Source organism: Macrobrachium nipponense, chromosome 39 (genome assembly GCF_015104395.2).
Source record: "Macrobrachium nipponense isolate FS-2020 chromosome 39, ASM1510439v2, whole genome shotgun sequence".
Classification (NCBI taxonomy): Eukaryota; Metazoa; Arthropoda; class Malacostraca; order Decapoda; family Palaemonidae; genus Macrobrachium; species Macrobrachium nipponense.
Genome location: NC_061099.1, coordinates 22037139 through 22051484, shown reverse-complemented (window position 1 = coordinate 22051484; position 14346 = coordinate 22037139).

The window sequence follows — 14346 nt, the reverse complement described above, 5'->3', positions numbered from 1 at the left end:
CGTCTTAAGTCGGGAACGACTTAACCCGAAACTGATGTAACCGGGGGAACTACTGCCTGTAATCAGGATAGTGCATTGAAGTTGAAATGATCTTATATCTCCTCTGAAAAAAGGCATTTTAAGGTCAGTCTGTTTAAAACAGCAATTAGTATCTGCCACTAATGGTTTAGCTTAGCCCTTATCAGTCCTGAAAGAGCTTGTTGATAGCGCTCTGCTAAAGGTGTTCACCGGCATTACCCAATAAAATTCATCTGTGTCTTTTTAATTTCACAAAAGTATTTTTGAGAACTGTTTTCTACCAAAATGTCAGGCAGGTGAACTTCTATTTACGTTGGCAGTTTAAGCAAATCCTGGGAAATTTAGAATTCAGTAAACATAACAGCAGTTATCTAATTAAACTATGAACATAATATTTCACTTTGTATATGTTACGGCAGAAAACTCCCAATGTCTAATAAATTCGTTCGTTCCATAGAAACAGATTTTCATAATCAAAGTAGCCTCTAGAATTGAAAAAAATACAAAAACGAAACAAAATAAAATCTCGGTAATTTATCTCTGCCAAGAAAAGAAAGAAAGAAAAAAACAGCGAGAGGCCCAATTCCCAGCCCCCAGGCACCCCTCTACTTAACGTCATAATAATTAATTTCGTTCTATCTGAACAGGATTTCATTAAAAGGTAGCTAAAAAAAATTATAAGAACAAAACGATGCAATCTCGATATTTTATCTCCACCAAGGGGAAAAAGATACAGAGAGAGACCCAGCCCCCACCCCCAGGCACCCCTCTACGTAACGCCCTCATTCTTCTTCGTCTCCCCCTCCTTCTCCTCCTCCTCCTCCTCCTCCTCCTGAGCTATCAGCCTTTTAAAAGCTGCCTGAAGGAGGATCCCTAATCTTTGTAGAGGAACAGAAGGAGATAGGGAAGAGGGTTTCCTCTACGTCGATCAAAGTATTAGTTTGGGAAAGAACGAGGGCAGTAGGGCAGGGGGAGGTATTGACTGCTAGATGTAGTTGGTAGGGAAGAGGGAGGGGGACGGGAAGGGGGAAAGGTTGGAAGACTATTGAAAAGGCTTTCGAGTGGAAGGCAAATATTCATTCTTTCTCTCTCTCTCTCTGTGTAAGGTCTGTAAGGTAAGGATCGTTTATAAATATATACAGTCAAATCTCTCTCTCTCTCTCTCTCTCTCTCTCTCTCTCTCTCTCTCTCGTGTAATGAGTATATACACACATACGTGTGGGTGTAAGCGTAAATGCATATAGGTTAAATTTCATAATTTCATAAGAGTTTCAAAAAAGAGTGCCATGTTGTGTGTATGCCTCAGTATACACATTAAAACGAATCTCTCTCTCTCTCTCTCTCTCTCTCTCTCTCTCTCGTCATTACGCACAAACTGCAAACAACGCCCGCAGCTTTTAGGCGTCGTGAGAGGTGACAAACAAGGAGGAACATGAAAGGAAACCTACGACTAAGCGGCTGGGAGATATGTCGAATGTCGATGGAAGTGAGGAACTTCGGAAAATTCCTATAACTTCTGATGTTGTTGTTGTTGTTGTTATCTCTGGATTATTAACCATGAGGATTATCTTTTTGTAATAAGTGATCTCTTCTTTTAGTATTTCCCATTACCCTCTGTGATTTCTTCTTGATGAAACGCTTGCTATATTCTTTCGAAGCTTGAATTTCAAGTTGGTGGTCTCTGTGGGCGTCTTCCATATAAACTGGGCTTTGCTCTGCTGAATGATAATAATAATATACTCTTTGAAGGTTTAAAATTCAAGTCAATGACCCCCTATGCGGGCTGGTGTTCCATAGGAATAAGGGGTTATCTTTGAATGACAACAACAACAACAACAAAAACAACAACAACAATAATAATAATAATAATAATAATAATAATAATAATAATAATAATAGCAATGTGTCTTGAGAAAACTTTGCTATCGCAAAGCTAGTATTGGGTCAGTAATAAGGGACTTTCTTTTTACAGATTTACATTAAATCGAATTGGTATTTGGCAGAATTTTCCTATGTCTTGCATAAGACGGAGACCGGCTCCAGGGGGCGTAGAAAGTTTCGAACCTCTTCGGGAAGTCTTCGGTTTTTTTTTTTTTTTGGAAGCTGATTCGTGTCATTTTGCATTCAGTGTATTATAGAGCATTTTTGGTCGGCAACCGGTTTGGCCTATTTTTTCTTATTGGTGTCCCAAAACCTACTTTTTTGGATCTGTTATTACACACACACACACACACACACACACACACACACACACACACACACACATATATATATATATATATATATATATATATATATATATATATATATATAGTGTGGGGGGGGGGGGCTACAATACTGCCTTTCTGTAGTCCGTTTCATCTTTTATTACAACTACAAGCGAATTGGAATTTCAAACCTACTTTCTATACTTGTATACTTTTTCTTATACTTTTTACCGTAATTCTACCTTTCTGTAGCCAAATTTCCTCTTTAATTATAACTACAAGTCTAAACTTCTTAGTTCCAGAGGTTCTTTATTGTGTCGTGTGTTGGAACTCTAATAATTCACCTACATTTTTGCTTTTTTTCTACTTTATAAGTAATTAGTTAATTTATCTTTTATTTTTTTAAGAAGTGATCTCTTCTGTATGCATTTCCATTACCTTCTGGGACTCCTTCCTATTGAACGCCATAATATTCTTTTGGAAGCTTGAATTTCAAGTCATTGGCCTGAACAGGGTTCATCTTCTGAATAATAATACTAATAATGATATCAGTCCATCGATTGAGTGCTGTGTGTTATATGTGTGCGTGTACGTCAGTGCACAAAATTATGAATGAATTCTTTTATTTGTCTTCCAAGGCTTTGCGTGATAAATGCATGCTGTTTATTCTTCCGATAATCTCATATTATATGTCTCTCTAGCTCTCTATTTCTGTAATTCAGTAACCCATTAGGCTGTAAAGTTTCGTTGCTCGCTGCTATTTATGCTTCCACTTTGATTGCAATGAATAAATGCTATTTTTTTATTTACTTATCTGTCATCAACGAAAATCATGAAAGGAAGTCAGTGATAAAATCGCGCATTTATTATAACTTAAAAAAGTCTTGTAGCTTCGGTGATATTGTAATCGAATGTAAATATTAAACAAGTCATTGTAGCTTCGGTAATGTATCGAAGTAAATATAAACAAAGCCACTGAGCTCGTAATATTGTACGAATGTAAATTATTAAGTAAGTCATTGTAGCTCGGTAATATTGCTCATCTCTTAAATAGTCATGTAGTTTCATAAAGGATTGTATCAAAGTAACTCTTGAAATAAGTCATTGAGGTTTGAATAGCATTGTATCGAATGTAATCGAGTATTATAGCTGGCACTATTGCTAAAAATAGTCATTATAGCTTTTGGTAATATTGCATTCAATCCAACTCTTAAATACGTCATTGTAGGTCGGTTAGGAATGTATTCGTGCAATCTATAGTTTCATGTAAAGTGATTAACTCTAATAAATTACATTGTTAGCTGTAATCAAGTATTGTAGCTTTGATAGGATTGTATCGAAAGTAACTCTTCAGTAGGGCATTGTGCGCTCGATAACATTGTATCGAATGTAACTCTTAAATAGGTCATTGTAGGTTCGGAAGGATTGTATCGTATGTAACTCTTAAATAAGTCATTGTAGCTTCGAGAGTATTGTATCGAATGTAAACTTTTAAATACATCATTGTAGCTTTGGTAAGATGTATCGAATGTAACTCCTGAATTCATTGTAGGTTGGCAAGATTGTATTGAATGTAACTCAAAAAACTGTATACTGTAGGTTCGGTAGGATTGTCTCGAATGTAACATATTAAGTAAGTCATTGTAGCAGTGGTAAGGCTGTATTGAATGTAACTCTTAGATAATTCATTGTAGGTTCGTTAGGATGTATTGAATGTAACTCTTAAGAAAAGTCATTGTAGGTTCGGTAAGATTGTATTGAATGTAACTCTTAAGAAAAGTCATTGAAGGTTCGGTAAGATTGTATTGAATGTAACTCTTAAGAAAAGTCATTGTAGATTCGGTAAGATTGTATTGAATGTAACTCTTAAGAAAAGTCATTGTAGATTCGGTAAGATTATATTGAATGTAACTCTTAAGTAAAGTCATTGTAGGTTCGGTAAGTTTGAATTGAATGTAACTCAAAACTATGTCATTTTAGGTTCGGTAGGATTGTATTGAATGTATCGTAAATTTTCGTAGCCTCGGGTTATAGTGTATCCCAGCCTCAACTTTCTCCTGCGTGAAACATTTTATTTTCACGTAAGGTACAGACATACTCCTAAGACCAATTTGCCCCTTCATCACAGCCGAGATAATTCATGCCAATTGGGAAGGGGGGGGGGGGCGCCTGGGAATCCGGGATACCACCGGATAACTTCCTGAGGGAACCATTGTGAGCTTTCGTAAAAATCATCGGTTAAAAAGAGTCCTGTCATTGCAGTAATTATATATATATATATATATATAGATATATATATATATATATATATATATATATATATATAATCTGAGTTTAGATCTAATGGTTTCTTGTCTTTTTTATGTTATTTATTCAAGACCAGTAGTTTTTTCTCTTAAGAATGTGACTAAATGTGACTAAATGAAAAGCCAGTACAGTAAGAAAAATCGGAGAGAGAGAGAGAGAGAGAGAGAGAGAGAGAGAGAGAGAGAGAGAGAGACTTTTTCACTTAAATGTTAAGAATCAGAAAGTAATAGCTATTTCTTCCGTTAAATGTTATGAGAGAGAGAGAGAGAGAGAGAGAGAAGAGAGTAGAGAGAGAGAGAGAGAGATATTCTCTCATTTTACCGTTACGAGAGAGCGAAAGAGAGAGAGAGAAATACGTACTTCTTCGCTTAATTAAATCAGGGGTGCCAGACTGCGAGTCAAGGAGGATCCAAGATTTTGAGGAAATTCTTTTATGATATTTAGGGATTTTTGTAATTGAAATACATGATTGAAGTCAGTCCTGTTCATAAAACATTAATAAGCACTTTTGTTGTTGTTGTTAGCTCTCTCTCTGCTGTGGGTAATCTTTGATTTGATGTTTGAAATGTATCTGCGCCATTGGAAGTTAGTACATTTTCAGAAAACTTTGAAGGATGGGTCATGGTGGGTTTTGGTACTACTGAAAGAGGTCACGTACTGGAAAAGTTTGGGAAGCACTGACTTAGATGTTGAGAGAGAGAGATTCTTCTTTGAAATATATACATATATATATGTGTATATATATATATACATATATATATATATATATATATATATATATATATATCTATATATATATATATATATATATATATATAGAGAGAGAGAGAGAGAGAGAGAGAGAGTGAGAGAGAGATACTTCCTCATGTAAATATATGAATAGCTTGATCACGAAGTATATAAAACGTGATGCTATGTATAATTAAGCTTTCTTTTGACTATGTGTTTCTCTGTCAAGTCAGTTTGCCTCAGTAAAGGGTCCGTACAGGACCGAAAGTACTTGGCTATCTCGCTTTTTCATTTTTTCCTTCGTGGCAAAAAAACCTTTATATTATATATATATGATATATATATATATATTATATATATATATATATATATAGAGAGAGAGAGAGAGAGAGCGAGAGAGAGAGAGAGAGAGAGAGGGAGGGGCCTTCTTAAGGTAACTTTCCTTCCCACGACCCGAAAAAAAGTAAAAGCAATAAAAGAAGAAAAGAAAAAAAAGGTTAGTTTAATTGGAGGCCACAAAGCGTTGCAAACAACGAGACACCCAATTGTAAAACTCCCACCAATATAACTTTTGCTTTTGCTTTTACAAATCGTTTGAATTGCTTGGGTACTACAATCCCTGAAGGTAAATTAGATATTGGAAAATTATTAGCTTATTGCTTGAAACTGACCATGACGTATTGCAGGCACCGGATATATTGCAAGCACCAAAGATGCAAGCACCAAAGATGCAAGCACCAGAGATTTTGCAATCACCAGCGATATTGCAAGCACCAGAAATAATAAAGACACCACAGATTTTGCGAGCAACAGAGATGCTGCAAGCACAAGAGATATTGCAAAGTGCCAGAAGTACTGCGAGCAGCAGAGAGATAGAAAGCACCTTATTTATTGCAAAACACCAGATATGCCAGCACGGGAGATTTAGCAAGCACCGGAGATATTGCAAGCATAAGAGATATTGCAGGCGACGGAAATGTTAAGGCACCAGAGATATTGCAACCACAATATTATTGCAAACACCAGGTATTGACAGCACGATATTTATCAAACACCAGAGGTATTGCTTGCGCCGGAAATATTAATGGCACCAGGGACATTGCAAGCACCAGCGGTCTGGTCATTCACCAAAACAGCCAGTCACAGACACTCAGAGCTGTTTAACTATGGCGGCCTCTGATTGGCTGGTACCCGGAATTAGGCGGCTCGCTCAGTGTCTCGTATTTTCGTCTGCAGCTTAGAAAACTAGTTATATGTTTGTATTTCTTCATTTATCTCTTTATCTCACCTTTTGCGAAAGATAGGAAAGTTTTGGTCATGCCATAGGATTCGGTATTGTACAACTAAATCATGATTTCCTGAAATCAGTAAGATAAAGCACAAAGGAATTACAACGATGAAAAGTGAAGAGAGAAGCATTTCATTCTTTATAACTGTTTTTACTTATCATCGGATTTTGCATTATTCATGCGATCAGGGCATAGTAAAACTGTCACTCCATACGACAATATGAGACACTGAGCAAGCCGCCCGCCTACCTCCCGTTGCCAGCCAGTCAGAGGCCGCCAAGCAAAAGTGTAGTAGTCATAGGGTTCAAGCAAGAATCCACCTTAAGTGAACCAGTTTATAGACTGGGAGTGTATAACTGATTCACTTAAGGTAGATCTCGGATGAGCCTTATTCTTACGAGACGTTTGTTTGGTGGTGCTGATTGGCTGTACAGGAGGTAGCAGCTTCCAGCCAATCAGCGGCCGCCAAACTAACGTCTCGTAGCATAGGGCTCACTCAAGAATCTACCTTAAGTGAACCAGTTATAGTCTCACGCCCTAGTCTGCGTCTCTGCGATCTTTCAGTTGCAAAGCAGGCGAGGAGGAGAGAGGATGCATTTTCGGCTCTGCATGTGATTGCTTGCTTGCTCCCTCTCTATCTCACTCTTTCTCCCTCCCTGCTCAAGGCTCTGGCTGGTGCGTGCGTGCATGTGGGTGTGTGTGTGTGTGTTGTGTTGGTGTCTGTGTCTCTGTGGGAGGATTTCGTTGGACAGGTAAGATGTGGCAAGGCCAATAGAATACCAGGTCAACCCATGGCCGCTCGAAATTTTTGTCGTTTGCGCATCCATGACGTCAATAGGTTCAAAAGAGGTCCTAGACTGAACCTATGGTCAGTCTGTAATGAGCGGGCCAGAAGGTCAGACATCCATCTCTCTCCTACTCAATCTGTCTCAGGCCTTGCTCTGTCTCAAGGTCATATTGGTCCCAAGGCCTACAGAATTTTAACTCGCACCAACTTGTCGTCTGATCAATTTTGCACCTTAGCATATTTTTTTTTCTTAAATTTCCAGATATGATTATTGAGAGGTCACCATTGTATAAATATAAATCGCCTCCATCATATATGATAACGGTAATAATTAATAATAATAATAATAATGATAACCATAATAATAAAAACAATAATAATATAAAGAGTTAATAATAATAATAATAATAATAATAATAATAATAATTATAATAATAGTATCAAGAATAAAAGAATAATAATAATCAGCAATATTATATTATTATTATTATTATTGTAATACTCCTGATATTACTATTATTATTGTTGTTGTTGTTGGTCGTGGCTGTTGTTATTATTATTATTATCATTATTTTATATTATTAATATCAAAAGTATAATAATAATAATAATAATAATAATAATTTTAACAGTATAATTAAACGTGATTATGAATAAGCAGTCAGAGAGAGAAAGAAACGAGCGAGAGAGGACACGGTGTCTCAGTTGTTGAACCTAGTGACGTCACATTAATAACGGCTATCCGAGCGAAAGCTGCGCGTGGGTTGACCTGTATATTCTATTGGCCTTGAGATGTGGTTCGCTCACGAATTCTTATTATTGTCTTTCTCTAAACTTCAGTTCATTTGGTACTCTTTTTTTTCGCGGTAGTCTTTTTTTTATGTTCGTGTGATGTTATATATATATATATATATATATATATATATATATATATATATATATATATATGTATGTATGAGTGTATGTATAGTATATATATATAGATATATATATATATGTATGTATATCGAGCTACAATGTCCTTTAATATCTAATTCGCTCTACCTCGGAATTAATATATTTTCATATATGCTTAACCGAAGTGAAGCTTTTACCTAAGGTAAAAGCTTCACTGACGTTCCTGGATTTTAAAGGATCTATGGGTTCGATCCCTGGTCCAGGCAAGTCTATGAATCACGGAAATGTAATATGACTTATATATGTATGCATGTATGCTTATGTATATATATATATATATATATATATATATATATATATATATATGTGTTATTATTTATATACCGTATTCAATTCTCCCTACTTCAAACATTATTTCAGCTTATAATACGAAATCATTCTTGAAAATTTATTATACAAAAATATGTACATTGATTTTGGAAACTCTGAACATCAAACTACGAGTTCCAACTTTAAACAATTCCTTCCTTGCTGTCCCATTGTTTTTAGTATAATTATTCTGTCATTCCTTGTGCCTCTTGACGTGTTTACTTTAGTGTGTTTTATCTTTGATGCTGAAAGGTTGGTTAATTAAGTGTTGAGCTGTTTTTGGCAGTGGTTTTGTGAATATATGACTTTTACTTTTTATGATATTGGTTATTACTTTTATGTTTGTGTAATTTAGCTGAAATTTTTAAATGTTCTTCTCGTCATTTGTAAGTTGTTTGGTGTTTCTGGTCTGTTTTAATCAAGTGTGCATGTAATTTAAGTATGAGAGTTGTAATTTTACCATTAAACTGTTTTTACTTTTCAACTATTGGATCTTGTGATCAGCTCTTATTTTATGTTAACATTTATACTTTATTTTTGTAGAAAAAATCCCAGAGATGATGTGGCGATGTTGTCACGAACGTAGGATTAAAGGATAATGTGAATCTCTTCGTGTTCCTGCCCTTGATCTTCTTTAACATATATATATATATATATATATATATATATATATATATCTATATATGTATATATATATATATATATATATATATATATATATATTTCATCATGCAGACATACATGTGTATTTATGCATGCATGCAATAAACACATAATTTGCATATCCTTACTTCCTGTTTCGTGCGTGACAGGAACTGAATTGGAGAAAAAAACTACGTAATGGGTCATTTCAGTACTGGTGAAATTATTCTCTCTACAACAACAACAACAACAACAATAATAATAATAATAATAATAATAATAATAGTCTTGTGCTTGAAGGATAGTTGAAGAAATCTCATAAGTTGCTTAAAGTTACGTATCATTGTGGTTTGTGGAATGATTTTTTTGTCTTGCATTGTTATTAATGAAGAGGAAATGCTATGCATGAAACAGGACCGGTCGTGGTTCATGAAACTGTTATGTACCTTACCTTACAGACCTTACAGTTCGTTCGGGTTGCCCCAGGTCCCTCAGTGTGAGGCACCTCTAATGTCTACCAGAGAGTTGCTAGTACATCTTCCGGTATATTTTGCATCTTCCAATCTTGGATGGTCTGGGATGCAGTTTAGATATTTGTCGAGCTTATTCTTAACACATCTACGCTCTCTGATATATTCCTCAGATGAGCTGGCAACGCATTGAATAGACGCTGCATTATCGATGCTGGTGCGTAGTTGATTAATGTCCTGTGTGCTTTCCTATTTTTCCTGGTATGTTTTGTTTTGGGCACTATTAATCTACCTCTGCTTGCTCTTTCTGATATTTTTAGTTCCATGATATTTTCTGTTATTCCTTCTATGTTTCTATGCCTGAATTATCATGTAGCGTTCTCTTCTCTTTCTAGACTATATCATTTTAAGGATTGCAGTTTTTCCCAGTAGTCTAGGTCCTTAACTTCTTCTATTCTAGCTGTAAAGGACCTTTGTACACTCTCTATTTGTGCAATATCCTTTTGATAGCGTGGGTACCATATCATATTGCAATATTCAAGTGGACTACGAACATATGTTTTATAAAGCATAATCATGTGTTCAGCTTTCCTTGTTTTGAGTGCCGTACAACATTCCCATTTTGACTTTACATTTTCCGCAGAATTGCTATTTTGATCATTGCATAACATGTTCCTATTCATCATCACACCAAGGTCTTAACTGCTTCCTTTATTTGTGATTGTCTCATTATTAGGTCCCCCCTATATGCATATAGTTTCCTTTCTCTGTCTCCATAATTTATTGATTCAAATTTATCAGAGTTAAATATACATCCTATTTACCTCTGCCCAATCATATACTTTGTTAAGGTCTCTTTGTAGAGCGTTCCTATCTTCATCACAAGTAATTTCTCTACTTATCTGTGTCATCTGCGAAAACTACTCACTACCGAATACCTTAAGCATTACTGTCTATGTCTTCAATCATAATAACAAACAGTATTGCATCTAACACCGTACCTTGTGGCACACCGGATATTACCTTGGTTTCATCCGATTTCTCATCGTTTGCAATAACTATCTGTATGCTTGAGAGAGAGAGAGAGAGAGAGAGAGGGAGTGGGCGGTTAGGGTGACGTGCACGTCCTCCGTCTGTATGTGAAGTAACTGGAGTGGGTGGCTCAATCCAAAAATTAGTACATGACACAGTAGTCAGGTATTACCGGACTAAATCGGTTTTGGCCGTTTTTTCTCGACTGGGACCTAGTTAATCAAATGGATTTTCCTGCCACTAACCTTTGCAATGTTATTGTGTGTGTGTGTGTGTTTTTTTTTTTTTTTTTTTTTTTTTGTTTTTTTTTTTTTGTGACCGCTGGGAGGGAGAAATGTGTTTTGATTTTTGACGGATTTATGTGTGTGTGTGTGTTTTTGTGTGTGTTAGTGTTTAAGTTTGTGGGATATTTCTGAAGAACAGAAATTGGATGAAATTTTGTGAGGTGGGCTTTCGGCAAATCCTGTATTAGAATAATGAGTTTATCATCATATTCATTATTGAAGACATGCATTTTCGACTGCTAAATTAATATACGACTTTAATTGCTTCCAGAGGTCTTAGGTCAAGGTAACAGGTCAGGTCAGGCCTTCTGAAAAGTCGTCTTTAAAACTATCATACTCGTTTTTGAAGGTAGACAATTTCGGCTTTTCAAAGGTCATAGGTCACGGTAACAGGTCAGGTCATCGATCAGCGAAGTTTAAAATACGACTCTCAAAGTCTGCCTCCCCATAGGGGGACAGTGCCATCAATGCACCTCACGCGGTGCCACTGTAGGCATACAGCGTCCATTCCTAAGAACCCCTAGCTGTAACCCCTTTCATTCCTTTTACAGCACCTCCGTGAATATTATTTTTTTTCATCTTATTGTCCACCCTTTGTTAATAATTCATAGTGCAACTGCTTCGAGGTTTTCCTCCTGTTACGCCTTTCAAACCTTTCACTGTCAAATTTCCGTTTCAGCGCTGAATGGTCTTAGTTGCCCCAGTGCTTGGCATTATGTCTAAGATCTATAAGTCAATCTGTAAAGCCTCTCTGCTCTCGATGATTCTCCTTTCAGCGCTCAAGACCTCTCGTAGCTCCACCAGCGCTTTCCTGGCCTTTGGTGTGAATTCTGTATTTCGTTCTTTCATTCGTATTCTGGACGGCGACGTATTCCGAGTTCCTCCTTCGTTTCAAGAAGCGCGAGATTGCTTACGTAAACAGAACCATGCGGGTGTAAATATCCCCAAGTCGTTTAATTAATAACGGCTTGCAGGGTCATGAATTAATATACAGTGGTTCATCATTTTTCGTTTTTAGACGAGAACCTAACTCAATTTAATTATTACCATGGCACCCCACCATATCGCATGAGTACACACACACACACACACACACATATATATATATATATATATATATATATATATATACATACATACTTACATATATATATATATATATATATATATATATATATACTATATGAGTTGACACAATAATAATTATGAAGACCTCTGCATACTTTTTTGGTTACTTGGGGAGTAAGCCTACAAACGACTTTGTTGTTGTTGTGGGCGAGGGGGTGTGTTAAGAAAGACTTAAAAAGGCCTGAAAAAGGTGTTTGGCGTTGAGTTAAAGAGACTGGAATTTTAGGATAGAATATTTAGGAATTCTTTGTTGAATGCAAATGTAAAATAAAAGTCATGTGTAAGTTAAAGAGTAAATAAAATTTATTTCTTGTAAAATATAGAGTATTTATTTTAATTTTCGTTGGTGAAACAACGCTCTATGTGACCACAGATTTTAGCACGCGCCCCGAGTAAGTAGGAGGTCAGATGACGCCCCCCTTTTTTTTATTAATTTTTTTTTTTTTTTTTTTTTTTTTTATGTTCATTGAGATGGTCTAGCTAAGACAAAATCCATGGCAACCTTGCGGCACCCATAGGTACTGTCTATGGCCCCATATGTTGCGTGTTTATTTCGTTACAAAGTTTAATTCTTAATCCTCACGCGCTGGACTGTGTAGGAGTCTCCCTCAGGATGTGCGGCTGGAACTTCAAGAGTTCAAGCGTTGATGCAATGTATTATTACCATAAAAAAATTCAACTTTTATTCTAATAACTGACTCACCCTTTTATCTATTCATTTATTTATTTCTTCGCTTATTTTTTCCTTTTCTAATAACTGATCTCTTCTTTATGTATTCACCTTGTATTATAATACTTTTCTTACACTTTTATGCATTTATTTGTTTATTTTTATAATTTTTTTTCGCTATTCTCATTAACTGATCTCTTCTATGAATCACGATGATGTGAGAAAAATTCATATATAGTATATTATATATATATATATATATATATGTGTGTGTGTGTGTGTGTTGTGTGTGTGTTGTGTGTGTGTGTGTGTCTGTGTGTGTGTACGTGTGTGTGTGTGTGTGTGTGTATTCTAAATCATCTACTTCTGTATTCACCTTGTATTTTCATAAATGACTCACACTTTTATATGTTTATTATTTTGTTCACTAAATTTTCTTATGTGATAACTGATCTTTTTTTTTTATTTTATTTTTGCTATAGTTCCTGTTGTTTTCTTTGCTTCTTTTCAAGGAACACATTCCTTGGTAGCTTCAATTTCGAGTCATTGTCCCTTCTTGGGTTTCCTCCATATGAATAGGGTTCATCTGAAGAAGAAGAAGAAGAAGAGAAAATCTAACTGCATCTATAACAATATACAAAAATGGCCACCACCGGCTTGAGATTCAAGCTTCCAAAGATTATTATTATTATATTATTATTATTCTTATTATTATTATCATTATTATTATTATTATATTATTATTATTATTTTTTTTTATTTTTTTTTTTTTTTTGCTCTATCACAGTCCTCCAATTCGACTGGGTGGTATAGTGTGGGGTTCCAGGTTGCATCCTGCCTCCTTAGGAGTCCATCACTTTTCTTACTATGTGTGCCGTTTCTAGGATCACACTCTTCTGCATGAGTCCTGGAGCTACTTCAGCCTCTAGTTTTTTCTAGATTCCTTTTCAGGGATCTTGGATCGTGCCTAGTGCTCTTATGATTATGGGTACGATTCCACTGGCATATCCCATATCCTTCTTATTTCTATTTCAGATCTGATACTTATCCCTTTTTCCCTCTCTTTCTCTAAAACTGGTGTCCCATGGTATTGCGACATCAATGAGTGATACTTTCTTCTTGACTTTGTCAATCAACGTCACGTCTGGTCTGTTTGCACGTATCACCCTATCCGTTCTGATACCATAGTCCCAGAGGATCTTTGCCTGATCGTTTTCTATCACTCCTTCAGGTTGGTGCTCGTACCACTTATTACTGCAAGGTAGCTGATGTTTCTTGCACAGGCTCCAGTGGAGGGCTTTTGCTACTGAATCATGCCTCTTTTTGTACTGGTTCTGTGCAAGTGCCGGGCATTCACTTGCTATGTGGTTTATGGTTTCATTTTTCGTATTGCACTTCCTACATATGGGAGAGATGTTATTTCCGTCTATCGTACTTTGAACTATCTGGTTCTTAAGGGCCTGATCTTGTGCCGCTGTTATCATTCCTTCAGTTTCCTTCTTAGCTCTCCCCTCTGT